Consider the following 13,119-nt stretch of genomic DNA (forward strand, 5'->3'; position numbering starts at 1 on the left):
CTCATTAACCTCGATGTCAGCCACAGCAGGCAGTTTTTTTTCAATGAAAAAGCTCTAAAAACTCCCACTGTACACCAACAGGCGTGTTTCCACTGCCTTGCACGGCTCTGCTCGACTAGACTCGACTCAATTTTGGTATCCGTCCTTTTTCATCAATGCCGTGTTTCCACTACAGATAGTTCCCCCTCAGTGTAGGCGGGATTCTCAGCTGATCTCCATAGCGATGATGCGTGAAACTGCCGTGACATCATCTTCAACGGGACGCTTGCCGAATCATTTCAATGAACACTTCGTCGATTGCATGGGGTAGTGTACGTAGTCGGCATAGTTTTGCGAGTTGCCGTTTTAAAAAAAATCTGGGTCAAGTGAATTAAAAATTGCGGTCGCTACTGACTATAGCTCGGCTATTTAAAAAGGGCGGGTTTGTGCGGTCGCGCTAGTAATGAGTCACTCTGACCAATCAGTGGTCTGCAGTGTTTTAATTCCACCTTCTAGTATCGGCTCAGCTCGCTGGGAAACTCGACCGAGGTGGTACCACCCACAACTTTAGTTGATGAAAACCTGCCCTGTATACCTGCCCAGCAGCAAACAGAAGGCAGACACTGTTAGTGACTAGATGGTGAACATATGGAGCATTTAGCAGCTAAAGAGAAAGCTACGTCTCTAGATATATCGAGAATGAATATTGGACTTACATTCATCAGCTATGTTGCTCTGATCTGCTTGGTGTGTAAATAGCAGCTGTTTGCTAACCAGATAGCTACATCAACAATGTTTGAGGCGTATCTCATTGATTCTATGAAATCCCTTTGCAGCCATCATTATCTACCTCAAAGAGCTGAAAACCAACCCCAAAGAATTTCACTAGTTCGAGTGGAGAGTATTTTTCTGTTCACAGATGCTTCTAATCATTGCTTTTCAACCCGGTGCCCAGGAGGCCTATGGTTTTAATTCCAGCCAATCACTACAGCAGCTAATTTCGCTCTGTAGGCTGTCAGCCTCTGGTGAAAGGTGCTAATCAGTAAAATGAGCAGATCTGGTCATGCGCTACTGGTAGAACTCTTGTTTCTGAAACTTTCAACCCGGTTTCCAGTTTGAAATATGATTTTTAAAACCTATTTCATGATATATTGACACATAAATCCTCATAAATCAAAAATCTAAAGTTCTGTAGATGATGTAAATTGACTAAATAACAAATTACAGTAAATCAACACATTTATTTGATCAACGTGACAGCAGTTAAATATGCTAAACATGAGATTGACAGCATTTCTATGCCTCCCAACGACTCTCAACATGGCGACGGTGAGCCGGTGGCTCGCAGCTAACGGTGCTAACAGTGAAAATAGAGGCAACACTGCTGACAGAGCTAACAGTGGAGGGTGGGTGCTACACTTCTGTGGCGACAATGTTGGTTGGGATGGTTTTATCTACTGTAACCACCGTATGAGAGCAGTGCAGAACATCGGCCGTGAGCTAGCTAGTGGGATCATGCACTAAAAGGCATGCGCGGCTGGCCCGGCTATGTCAACAAAGCACAGAGAAGCTCTGATTACAACACACACTGAGGGAGAGAGTGACTTCATTCTCTGCTTAGGTAGACATTACTCCTCTATATCTTTACATAGCAAATAGTTGCTGCTATATTAATAATCAAATTTAGCACCTTTAAGTTAAGTTAAATGTTTATAGCTTCCTTTTGGACTAAAATGACGAGACATATATGTCAGTTATTACTGATTGGTTGGAACAATATAACCCCAAAACAGTAAACTGTTAACATGAACACGGAAATAGCAATTCAGTCTGATTATCAAGCTAATTTATTTTGTATTTGTCAGAATTAAGTAGAAGTCCATAATCGTGGTCATACTGTAGACTGGAGGTTAGGCTAAGTGGTTAGTTGTGGCTTTTCTCAGTGTAATTTTATGGGATACAGTCCAGTAAGAATGTAAGTAACATCAGTACGAGATTCACCATCTAGATACATTAACCAGATCTCTCTTAAGCCTTTAACCTGATTGTGGAAACCAGGTTTTGCGTTTGCTTGAGATGTAAGAAATGAGATTAGCTCAGAAAGCCGACATTAACCAGGTTAGGTACGTGCGAGCAGACACACTGTCTGTGTTTTCCTCTCTCTCGGTCTCTCTATCTAGGGCTCCCTCCCCCCTTTTTTCTCTCTCTGGTCGACCTTGTGCTGTCATCCCGGCGTATGTTGTGTCTGATGTGCGCACACGAGTGCAGTGAGAAATGGTGAAACCTCACGTGCGCAGTGTTGCCCTGCCTCGACCTGCCTGCCTGCCCCGTGTGTAGGCCTGGGGGATGCTGGGATATAGCGCTCGCTCTGACCTTTCATCAATACACATGCATAAGTGTGTGTTTGCTTGCTCCATGATCACCATGTAATCACATGTCGATCAGCAGCACACACACACACACACACACACACACAGACTAGTACTTTTTTCTGTGTATATTTACATACTGAATATAATTGCTGCACGCTATATATGGACTACTACATACTCACATATGCACACATCTATTCACACGCACATTTATGTGGGTCATCGCACACTGTACACACAGAGAAAACATAAAAGAATGCTTTATCACGTGTCCGTTCAGACACATCTCCAATCTCACCACTCACATATGTTGCAACCTGCTCCTCACACACCAGCGCACTAATCAAATCACTCCGGCAAATATGCTCCTTTCCCCCGCCGGCCAGATTCAGACAAACAAAAAAGCTGACAAACTTTCTCTGTTGTATTTCAAAGCTCATTAAAAAGCATTCACCGCTGTACGATTTAGCGCTGTAATCAGCTCTGAATAATAGAAATGGTCGTATTGACGCCTGCGGGCGCCCGACGTACTGTCTCATTTCGGAACAACAACCGCTGGGCGTGTGAATGCAAAACGCTATGACACACACACACGCCCACGCGCACACACTCTTTCTCCCTCTCGCTCTGGTTTCACTCTGGCTGCCAGTCTCTGGAACAATCACAGTGCGTTCTGGCTTGGGGAGACCGCCTACTACGCTCCTAGGGGGGCTAATTGTCCGTCCGGTAGCGCTCTTTCGCTTTTCCCTCCCACTCTCTCTGTCCTCTCCCCTCTCCTCAGCTCGGCTCTTTGTGCTTTTCTTTCGGGGAGAGTTCAGGAGTTCACGCTGAGCCCGGAGCCCTGGATCCCAGTGAGGTGCCACGGGGCAGAAAGGTTACACCTAGCTGGACTCCTATAGAAACAGCCCACACACCTCAATGGCAAGCAGGTGGGGAGGGAGGGAGGATTACACTAACAGAGAGATGAAAAGAATGACAGCCGGTGGAGGAAAAACAGCATCGAAGGGAGGAGACTCGACCAACTAGTTCTTTTTTCGTCTGAGGCGGATTTATATATTTATTTTGTTTTGCAGCTTTCCAAGGAGTCTTGCAGAAGTTGGAAGTTGTTTTATAGCCACATGTTCCATATGCCGTCCAAACCACAGACTGTATATAATGATGGACGACATGACGGCTCCCCAAAAGTGAAGCCAAATGTCTCGATCGCCACCTGGTGGTTGGCTGCAGTATGGGTCATAAATCCCGCCCCCTCCATGTTGGTGGATGGGTCAAATAAAAAGTCAAAGTACACGTCAAATACATTTTTCGCAAAGATGGTTTCTGTCATTTTAGGTAGTTCTGATCACGCTGATGTATGTTCAAGTGTTCCATTTTTCTGATAAGTTTGGTTTTAATAAGTTATTTTGGCTTCACTTTTGTACAGTGGGAGGAAGTGTGGAAACGCGTCATCCATTTAGACATACAGTCTACAGTCCAAACACATATTATGGCCGCAACCTACACTAGATAGTCCATATAGACACTCATCCTGCATGCATCGACACTGAGCACTGCAATCTTGCTTGCGACACCGTTACCTGCTCTCAGCACATTTAACTCCTTCCGCCTCCCGAGCCGCCTGCCGTATTAGCATTTAGATTCATCTGAATTTAGAATGTTTCTCTCAATATGCGTTCAAGGGTAATCAGACTTTGTGTATCTCAGGCTCTGCAGTGGGATTTGTGAGCTCAGGGACAGTCTGTGTGAAGCTTGTTCACATTATCCCTGAACATCACATGGACCACATCCCCCAAACTGTAATGTGTCTTACTATTGAAGTAAATGGTTAAAACTGGACCTGAGCTGCTTTCTGATCATCATCATCATTATTCATGTTTTATTTTTTTATTTTCTTTGACCTAATGCAACTGCTGCAATTGTGTGTCGACACAAGTTTACTGTGCAATGAGGGACAATTATAGACATTTCAGCGAAGACACTGGGGAAGACCAGGCAGTAACCTCTGGGTCTGAGAAGTGAACTTGCATTCTTTCTAACAGCCAGCAGGGGGCGACTCCTCTGGTTGCAAAAAGAAGTCTGATTGTATAGAAGTCTTTGAGAAAATGAGCCTACTTCTCACTTGATTTATTACCTCAGTAAACATTGTAAACATGAGTTTATGGTCTCAATCGCTAGTTTCAAGTCTTCTTCAATACAGCATGATGTTCATTTAGTAAATTATGGTCCCATTTAGAGTCAAATAGACCATAAAGCAGGGGATGCTTAAGGGCGTGACTACCTTGTGATTGACAGGTTGCTACCACGACGGCCACAACCAAGACGCCGATGGCCAAAAACCAAGATGGCAACGACCAAAAACCAAGATGGCGATGACCAAAAACCAAGATGGCAATGACCAAAAACCAATATGGCAATGACCAAAAACCAAGATGGCAACGACCAAAAACCAAGATGGCAATGGACAAAAACCAAGATGGCAACGGCCAAAAACCAAGATGGCAATGACCAAAAACCAAGATGGCAATGGACAAAAACCAATATCGCAACGACCAAAAACCAAGATGGCAATGACCAAAAACCAAGATGGCAATGACCAAAAACCAAGATGGCAATGGATAAAAACCAATATCGCAACGACCAAAAACCAAGATGGCAATGACCAAAAACCAAGATGGCAATGGACAAAAACCAAGATGGCAATGACCAAAAACCAAGATGGCAATGGACAAAAACCAAGATGGCAATGACCAAAAACCAAGATGGCAACGACCAAAAACCAATATGGCAACGACCAAAAACCAAGATGGCAATGACCAAAAACCAAGATGGCAATGGACAAAAACCAAGATGGCGATGGCCCAAAACCAAGATGGCGGTGGCCAAAATGCTGAACTTGAGGCTTCAAAACTGCAGACCACAAACCAATGAGTGATGTAGACAACGTCTACTTCTTATATACAGTCTATATGGGGGACCAACCAAGTTAAGAGTGGATAGATGGAACCCTCAAAATAAATAAATATGTACGGTATATTCACATATATTTCCAATCCTTTAAGGTCATCGTAATGAACAACCATCGGCTAATTCAAATAAAGCACTAAAGGCTCACAGCAGCACAGTTTAAACAAATCAACAACACACCCAGTTTTCAAAAGACCCCATTATAACTGAAAAACAATCGACCAGATGGGATCATCAAGAGCAGCAGCACACTGGTTTATGGGTAACATGTGCGTCAGTGATGTCATGATTTAAACAAACGGTGTTGTACCTGTGTAGCACACCTGTGAGAGTCATCAACTGCACGAGGCGTGCGGAGCATACAGAATAACTCTGGCACATGCTCACAAGCCACGAGCACAGCTGTGTTGTGTTCACTGCCGCTGGTTCACACGAACACCAACATGAAGCAGGAGCAGCTCAGTGAGCATCCACTGTGTTTTACAGTTGATTTAACACTGAATATCGAGGGGAGAACATTAGCTTTCAGCTTTTGGAGGCATTTGACTGGTCATGACAAAAATGGTGGTGACCCCCCCCCCCCCACCCTCCATCCCCCATGGGGATTATACGCTTGCACTTTTATTCTTTTACTTTGCTGTTTCACTTTTCATTCATAAGCCATTGAAATCCCTGGAAGGCAAGCAAAGGCTGTAAAGGAAAATATCATGGAGAGACACTTTCCCCTGACTCAACAACTACTAATAAAGAAAGTGCCCTTGAGCAAGGCACTTAACCCAGCTACATGCAATGTGCTCAGTGACTGAGAGAAGTCTGTAGTCAATGAAAGAGTCGTGCTTCTGGTGCTGGGCAGTTCCCAGTGGCCAAAATTAGCAGACTGTGGTTTGTACTGGGCAGCTCCCAGGAATGAATGTGCATTTACTGTAAAAATGCAAAGCAGGACATTGCTGAAGAAGCGTGTGCATACTCAGCAGAAGCAAATCCTTGCTTGGATGAATAAATGTATATATATATATATATATATATAAAAAAAAAAAATCTGCCAACGACAGCTATCGGATCAGTTAGCGAAATCGACGGTCATCAGCTAAAAATGCACCTGGCAGACATGCGGCGCGGTGCAGACAGATATTTGTCGAAGAGACAGAGAGGAGCTGTGAAAGGTGAGAGGAGTGAGAAGAGAGTGGTGGGGCCTCCTCGGCGCTCTAACCCGGGGTCTATTAGAGCCTGATTGGGACCATTAGGAGGGAAAGACGATACGCGGGCCCGCGAGCAGCGCTCCTCCTGCCCAGGCTCTACATTAACCGCTGCCTGCTCTCTACTTTGTTGAACACGCGGGCTGGTCGATAAGCAATGAGGAGGAAGGAGAGGAGGGTATATAGGAGGTGGCGAGGCGAGCAGGAGAGAAAAGAGGTCCAGGTTTACGGGAAGATAAGCTGGGATCGATAGAGAGACAAGGACTGCTGCTGGCTGGAGAGAGAGAGAGGACGGAGGAATGCGAGATGCGGCAGGCTCACGCTCGGTCGCCTCATCAAACGTGACGGAGGGGGAGTCCATATGTGCCAGGACACTTGAGCGAGCATCATCTCTCGCTTGTGTGTGTCAATATACTCACAACTGGCAGCAGAGGCCTCCTGAATGTTTACTGCAACAAAGTTAATATACTGTAAATCTCAAAGGGAAATAATGGCTGATGTGATTAACAACCCTAAAAGCATTTCAACATTATGTACTATACCGCAGCACTAATTCCATCAGCACAACATGTCATGCTCGTCACTATGCTGCTCTGGGTTTCTTTTTTTTTAGTAGTTATGCTATCGTTGCTTCACATTACAAGTTTGAGCTGGAAGGCTTTTTTTCCAGATTTTTTTCTGGTCTTTTCACCTTCATTAGATAGTGACAGTAATAGTTATGAAAGGGGGATGACATGTAGCAAAGGGCCGCAGGTCGAATTTGCACCCCGGGCCGCTGCAGTAAGGACTGAGCCTTGGTACATGGGGCGCCCGCTCTACCAAGTGAGCTAAAGGGGCGCCCCGAGCTGGAAGGCTTTTAATGTGAAACGTTACAGGAAGTGTTGAGTGTCATAGACAGCAGCGCTAACCGTGAACACAAACTGTGCGTCCCAGTACCCATATTAACATACTATTTAGTGTGCCAGAAAAAGATTTAGTATGTCCCAATACATAGTATGTCAAATGCAGTATTCCAAAAATACCAGGATGTCCTACTACTGCATATTCTGCTATTCGGACCCACAATCCTCTGCGCAGCAGATATACGTACGAGCAAGATGGTCAAAGTTTAAGGCGCAATGTTATGACAAAGTAGTATGTGATTTGGAACACCAAAGAAAACCAAAGCAAAAAGAAAGTTGTCAACACACAATTGGAACGAGTTATGTTTGATATGAGTTGAGTTTGATACTACGATTTATTGTGATTTTTGTTAACTTTTTTTAAAATCTAGACCTTTGAAAAAGTTGAATCATGTTAAAATGTTTGATTTTCAGCATATATGTAGTCCGAGATGTCCCGAGGTCAAATACATCAGTCATTATTTATTAAATTTTTCCAGCAACCCAAAAATCAAAGAATAAAGCCATTTTCCTCACAAATTAGTGGTATTTTCTTTTTAATTTATAAAAGACATGTAATGTTTTATACTTCCAGTGAATATAATCCAATCAAGCTTATTTCCATATATGTATTTTGTATATACAGTTCCCTTTGTTAACACCTTATTTTGAAAACCGGACGTAGTCACACGTGTATACATCCGCTAATTTCGCCAAGTCCGTCGCTAGCTCTCCAGTCAGCTCCGTTCTCTTTATACAATCCACTTTGGATTTAACATGTGAGGGTGCAGGTCGTATCCACGCAGACCCTCCGCCGACTTCTGCTTTCTCGTTTTGGCTCGCTGTGGTTTGTTTTGGTTGACGGATACGGAACGGATATGACGTCACGTTACTCAGACTACAACGACAAAAGCGGTAACTTCCTTCTACCTCTGCATAGACTCAAATGAAGCAAATATATCGATTCTGGCATCAAAAAATCTATTTCAAAATCGTAAAAAAAAAAATCATGATACATAGGTGAATCGATCCCACCCCTACTAAATTGTATTAATTAACAACGGTGTCTCATTATTTTGTTTTATCCGCACACAAACAGAAATGTAAAGAGACATTGGTGGTGGTTGAAACTCAACACTTCCTGTAGAACATTAACAGCATACCAGGAAACAGAGGGATTACTGTATGCCCTCTGAGGCTCTGGTAAGTAAGTGTTTTAATGTGAAACATCATTGCAGGGAGACGGGGAGTCGTGTCACTAAAATATGATAAAATATACAACAACAAAAAAAAGCAAGATTAGGAACGAAGGCCTGTCTCTCTGTCTCTGCAGCTGATGCATGCAAAGGTCTCGGCTGCTGTTTGGGAATTCAGTAGCTTGTTGTATTACACATGCAGTACATTCATCTGTCGATACCTGACACCTGTCATGCAGCCTTGATGGACATCACGTCCACCTACATTTTTCTTGCATTTTCCTCTCTTTCTTCTTCCTCATCCTCCCCAACTCCCTCCTTTCACTGTGATTTCCCCCCTTACTACTTCTCCTTTCTCCCTCCTCCTCCCCATCTCTCAGCCATCAGTGATTGCACCCTGTCAGAGAAAAGCTATTTATGAACGTCACCCAATATCCTCACAGAGATAAACACACACTGTGAGAGACACAGATAGAGAGAGAGAGACATCCAGAATTATTCGAGAGAGTGAGGGATAAGTGCATTGTGACGGTGTGTGTGTGTGTGTGTGTGTGTGTGTGTGTGTGTGTGTGTGTGTGTGTGTGTGTGAGAGAGAGAAACACACACACACTTGCAATGAGGAATAGAGTAACGTGGCCCGAGGCTGTTTTTTCACGCTTCTGTGTGTGAATGCGTGTGCGCGGCTCCGTCGTTGTTGTCGTCACGGTATATATATGTGTGTGTGTTTAAGAAGTGCATCCCTCTGTATTCTGTATGTGGATACAAATGATTAACTGAAGTCTGCCGGAGTTCCCTGTCGCTCGATCAAACAGACAAGCGATTGTAAATGAGTGAGCCCTTCATCAAACGAGATGGCCATCTACTACACACACGCTCTCACACACACACTCTCACACACACACACACACACACATATCACATATGAAAGACTGATATCCAGCGTCCTGCTATGACAAGGGCACAGGCTTGGGCACACAAGTAAAGGGAGCACAATGGAGTGTCGATTATGGATTACAACCCACGATTCTATGAGTATAGTTTAGCTGTGTAAGAGCCGGGGTTGCTACACTTACTGTGGCACACAGCACGTAGTAATTAAAACTGGTTATTGTGCTTTCAAATGATGGTAAACTAAGAAAAACTTCACACAAATTCAAATTATTTTCAATTATTCAAATTAAATGTAAATATAATAAAAAGTGGAAATTGTATTATATAATTTGATTAGGGCTGTCAAAGTTAACGCGATAATAACATGTTCATGCAAATACGTTTTAACGCCACTAATTTCTTTAACGCATTAACGTGATTTTTAGGTTGTAGCGGGCTCGGTTTTAAAGAGTGAAGATACTGGTATCATATGAAACTAGAAAAATCTAAGGAATCTATGTCAGATTAACTTGTCAAGAAGGAGGTTAAATAACGATCAAAACTGAAAATGGGTTCTATGGGTACCCACGAGTCTCCCCTTTACGGTTATGCCTAGAAGGGATCAGTCTTGTGTAAAACTCTCGCGAGAGTTTGAATGTGTTTGCGAGAGTTCGTGTTCATGTATTTAACCTCTGCAGTAATTTGTTTCAGATTAAGGTTCTAGTAATGAATCAAGTTCAATGTTAAGATTCATTTTTATTATCTTTATTTTATTATCATTTTGTGTTGATTTTGGCAGTCCCTAAGGACAAAAGCGCTAGTCATCCGAGCACCACAGTCCCTTTAGAATTTTTTTTTACTGCAGCAGGATCTGACAGTCTGCCCCGTGCAGTCCTGGTTCTGGTTCTCCCGTGCTTCCCTTTCCCTCCAGCTGGCCCAGCACTACGGCCCTGGGCCTCCAGCAGCGTGATGTCGGTGTTGTGTCCCAGCGTGGACCGGAGGAGCTGCTTCAGCCGGACGCCGAGGCCTCCTGCTGGGAAGCCGGATCTGGGTCTGAAGGAGTTTCTCGTGAACCTGCATGATTCCGTCTGTTTTACAACGTTAATACGACAGTCTTCTCTCCCCCTGCGAAGGGCATCCAATCCCTTCCGAGCCCCCTCCCCCCAGTCGCTCCGATTACAACGAGAACGTGACGTCATACTTACACAAGACGGATCCTTTTTAGCCATAACCCTTTATGATAATCACATGCAGTTTGGGGCAAGTCATAGTCAAGTCAGCACACTGACAGCTGTTGTTGCCTGTTGGGCTGCAGCTTTCCATGTTAAGATTTGTGCATATTTTTTATGCTAAGTGCAGTACCTATGAGGGTTTATGGACAATATCTGTCATTGTTTTGTGTTGTTAATTGATTTCCAATCATAAATATATACATACATTTGCAAAAAGCAAGCATATTTGCCCATTCCCATGTTGATAAGAGTAATAAATACTTGACAAATCTCCTTTAAGGTACATTTTACACAAAAATATGCATTTCATTTGCAATTAACTATGGACAATCCTGCGATTAATCGCTATTTTGATGCATTTAGACTCAAACTTCAGACTATGAGGTAAACGATGATTGAGTACAATAAACACAAACCATGAAATTCATTTTCAGTAAGCCTAAACTTTAAATTCTGTGCACGGCCTGTCATATTCACTTTGCTAGTGGCGGTGCTGCAATCCATAAATTTCTCTTCTCTCCCTCCTCTTTCCTTTCTTCCTTGTTTTCCACTTTTACCCTTCAGGCGAAATATGGCCGTCTCGCTTTCACTCGCACATACACAATGAGGAAAAAGGTGCGAGCGCACACGCACACGCACACGCACACGCACTCTCTCACATTCATAACCTTCAGCATCTTTCTTAACAAAATGCTCTGAAATCTGAAATCCAATATCCTACTGAAATTCAACTTTTTGTTAGCTTTTTTTCTTATCTCCGGGCTCATGCGTCGCTCTCCACTTTCTCTTTGTCTCGCTCCGGTCTAATTTCTTTCTAGGACTACCTGAAAATGCCTGTAATTTCCACATCCTGTTTTGAAAACTGCCACCCTCCCTCCCCCTCCTGCATGGTTTACCTTTCCCTTCTCATATTCACCGTCTTATTTCTTTTGATTCTTTGCTCATTTTACATGCCCCACCTCCACTCCTCCTCTGTTCTCGTCTCTCGTTCAGTCTGCCAGCAGAGCTGTTTGCTGAGGAAGGTTTCAGAGTGCAGAAAAGATGCTGCTGTTTTTCTTCTCCACCCTTTGTTCTGTTTTTACTTTCTTACTTGTTTTTCTTCTCCTCCCTCGCGCGTCTGGTGCGCCTTCTTCTTGATCTCCCTTTCAGCTTTTTTTTTTTTTTCTCCTCTCTCTCGTCTTCGAATGCTGAATAGAGACACTTGACTCAGATGAAGGTCACATTGGGCTAAAGGAGAAGAGGAGAAGAAGAAGAGAGGGGTGATGAGTGACGGGGGGGTGGAGTGTTTGTGTGTGTGTGTGCGTGCACATGTATGTCCATGTGAGATTGGCGAGGCTGCTTTAATCATTTTAATGTCTCCCTCAGAGAATGCCCGGCAGCCTGTGTGCACACACTCGTGAGTAGCAGTGCACACACACACATACAAACATCTGTGCTGCTCAGATGTACACAGACAGCTGGTGAACTACTGGAGCTGGCGAGTGAGCTAGCCAGTAACACGAAACAAAGTGGTACATTTTCGTGGGAGCTCTAGATGTTTTGAAGGCTAACAAATGAATTGCTGTTTAGCTTCATTAAAGCATGAAGGTTTCAAATATTAATAAGAAGTGCTGCCAATATGTCTGAGCTACAAAACAGACAATAACGAACACGCTTTCAGACAGAAAAAGAAAAGCTGAATGAAAAACGGCATTGAGTTACAGAAGCTAGCGGAACAAAGGCGAGCCCAGATGTGACGTCATGACTTTGATTCTCTAGGTGCCCTGTTCACACCTGGCATCAACATGCGCCTCGGGTGATCATAGACTGCATATAAGAAGTGGACGTAGTCACCGTGACGTCACCCATTGGTTTGTGGACTGAAGAGTTTTGGGGGGAAAAAGAAGTGACACGAGAGAGTGGAGCTAATTCGAACACTGGAATTTACCATGCATATCATGTTTTTGGTGTAAAATATTTCCAACATTGAATAACATTTTCAGACTTCGTGGACAAAGCCAGCTTATGTGATTCGAGAACCAACTGGTGATGAAAAAATTGAGGAATAAAAGAAGAGCTGCCGCCTTTGATGACGTGTTTTCCTGTTACGTCCTTCACATCAGGACAGATTAGCGTTTACACTACAAAAGGTACTGCATGTGGTCAAATGCGTCCCAGACCACCTCGCCAAGTGGTTTGAGTGATCGGATCGCAATGCGTCTTGGTGGTCGTTTACACTTGTATTTAGAGCCGTCCGCTTGTGATCCGAACGCACCAAGACGCACGTTAATGCCAGGTGTAAACAAGTCAAACACGCTTGTTAGCTAACGTACCGTACCATTGACACCATTGACTCCAACCAAGTCATTGTTCGCAAGTCAGAGTAACTCTTTGCACTCAACTCCAAAGTCAAGTCCCAAGTCCTACACTTTGAGTTTTAAGTCCTAAAC

General features: G+C 43.7%; 1 protein-coding gene across 2 annotated transcripts in view; it reads right to left on the reverse strand.

Annotated features, from left to right (window-relative positions):
- Positions 1-13,119, reverse strand: part of sema4c (sema domain, immunoglobulin domain (Ig), transmembrane domain (TM) and short cytoplasmic domain, (semaphorin) 4C) — a 128,377-nt gene that overhangs the window by 72,648 nt on the left and 42,610 nt on the right. Inside the window, exon 2 of one of the 2 annotated variants that reach the window (XM_074637245.1) lies at positions 11,781-11,917. The exons of the other annotated variant lie outside the window; for it this stretch is intronic. The gene's annotated coding sequence lies outside the window, so the exon portion shown is untranslated. The remainder of the gene's footprint in view (positions 1-11,780; positions 11,918-13,119) is intronic. 2 annotated transcript variants of the gene reach the window in all.

The sequence above is a fragment of the Sebastes fasciatus genome, chromosome 6 (genome assembly GCF_043250625.1).
Source record: "Sebastes fasciatus isolate fSebFas1 chromosome 6, fSebFas1.pri, whole genome shotgun sequence".
NCBI classification, from domain to species: Eukaryota; Metazoa; Chordata; class Actinopteri; order Perciformes; family Sebastidae; genus Sebastes; species Sebastes fasciatus.